General features: G+C 39.8%; 1 protein-coding gene across 4 annotated transcripts in view; it reads left to right on the top strand.

The window, feature by feature from the left end:
* Positions 1 to 2,185, top strand: part of ZNF41 (zinc finger protein 41) — a 51,420-nt gene that overhangs the window by 5,534 nt on the left and 43,701 nt on the right. The window lies entirely within an intron of this gene.

Below are 2,185 nucleotides of genomic sequence, written 5' to 3'. Positions count from 1 at the left end.
CTGCAACCTCCACCTCCTGAGTAGCTGGAATTATAGGCACGCACTCCCATGCCCAGCTAATTTTTGTATTTTTAGTAGAGATGGGGTTTCACCATGTTGGCCAGGATGGTCTCCATCTCTTGAGCTCATGATCCACCCGCCTCAGCCTCCCAAAGTCTGGGATTACATGCTCTGTACCATTTTTTAATGTGTTAAAATAGCATAGACATTCTCTTAAGTTCAACTATATACACACTTACAGCTGATGCCTTTTTTTAAATGGCAAATTTTAGATATATTATTTTCTCTGATTATTGCTCTACAGATTTCTGGTGGGGAGGATTAATTTTGGTAGTTTATGTTTGCTAGGGTCTAAGACTGTGTGCATGTTTGTGATGTTTGTGATGTGTGTGTACGTGTGTGTGTGTGTACATATGTATATATTTTTTTCCTTTCTCTTTTACCTTGATCAGATTTCTCATGAATATTTTGTTGTCTTCTTTTAATTTCTTTCTTTTTTTTGAGACAAGGTCTCCCTCTGATATCCAGGCTGGAGTGCAGTGGTGCCATCTCGGCCCACTGCAGCCTGTACCTCCCGGGCTCAAGCAATCCGGCTAATTTTTGTTGTTGTTGTTGTCTGTCTGTTTTTTGAGATGGCGTCTCGCTCTGTTGCCCAGGCTGGAGTACAGTGGCGCAATCTCAGCTCATTACAAACTCTTTCTCCCAGGTTCAAATGATTCTTCCACCTCAGCTTCCCGAGTAGCTGGGATGACAGGCGTGTGCCACCATGCCTGGCTAATTTTTATATTTTTAGTAGAGATGAGGTTTCACCATGTTGGCCAGGCTGGTCTTGAACTTCTGAGCTCAAGTGATCCAACCACCTCGGCCTCCCAAAGTGCTGGGATTACAGGCGTGAGCCACTGCACCTGGCCTTTTAAAAAATATTTTCTTAGATTGAACACTTAGTTCATTTACCTTTAGCTTTTATTTTTAAACATTAAAAATAATTAGGCCAAAACATTCTTTTTTCCTCTGTGACTGTAGACAAAGACAAAATATTCTTTAAATATAGCCTTAGCTGTGTCTCAAAATTTGTTATGAAGTCTAAAATTTTGTTATCAAATCCATTTTCAATCCTGACATGTTTAGAGAATATTTCTTTCTTTTTTTCTTTTTTTTTGAGATGGAGTCTCGGTCTGTTGCCCAGGCTGGAGTGCAGTGACACGATCTCGGCTCACTGTAACCTCCGCCTCCTGGGTTCAAGCAATTCTCTTGCCTCAGCTTCTCAAATAGCTGGGATTACAGGTGTCCGNTAGCTGGGATTACAGGCACGTGCCACCACGCCCAGCTAATCTTTTTTGTATTTTTAGTAGAGATGGGGTTTCACCATGTTGGCCAGGATGATCTTGATCTCCTGACCTTGTGATCTGCCCACCTCAGCCTCCCAAAGTGCTGGGATTACAGGCGTGAGCTACCACGCCTGACCTAGAGAGTATTTCTTAATTGAAACCTGGATTTGGTAGTTTATCTTTTTATTATCTACTTATGATTTTACAAGATCATAGTCAATATAGCCTGCCAAAACTGTAATTTTTAAATGTATCAAGATATTTTCTTCAAGTCCAAGTTACATAATTTTAAAAAATTTTTGTCAACTATGCCATGGGTCTAAGAGAAGAGAGTATATTCATTGGGTAAAGTTATGTGTCTTAAGTCTAGCTTGTTGATTATATTTCTCAAATCTGCTTTACTTAGTTTTGTTTTTTGTTTGTTTGTTTACTTGATCCATCATATCATAGAAGAGATACAATGAAATCCCCTGGCACAATTATGATTTTCTTAAACTTTTTATTTTGAAATACTATTAGATTCATAGGAAGTTACAAGCATAGCACAGAGCCCTGTATACCCTCACCCAGTTTTCTCCAATGATTACATCTTACAAAATCATAATACAATATAAAAATGTAGAATTTGACATTGGTACATAGTGTGTACATAGTTCTTTTTTGTTTTTTGTGTTTTTTTCTGAGACGGAGTCTTGCTCTGTCGCCCAGGCTGGAGTGAAGTGGTGCGTGCAATCTCCGCTCACTGCAACCTGTGCTTCTCGAGTTCAAGTGATTCTCCTGCCTCAGCCTCCCAAGTAGCTGGAATTACAGGTATGCGCCACGCGCCCAGCTAATTTTTGTATTTTTAGTAGAGATGG

Source organism: Cebus imitator, unplaced genomic scaffold (assembly GCF_001604975.1).
Source record: "Cebus imitator isolate Cc_AM_T3 unplaced genomic scaffold, Cebus_imitator-1.0 Scaffold647, whole genome shotgun sequence".
In the NCBI taxonomy this organism is placed as follows: Eukaryota; Metazoa; Chordata; class Mammalia; order Primates; family Cebidae; genus Cebus; species Cebus imitator.
This window is presented reverse-complemented; position numbering and strand designations above follow the sequence as displayed.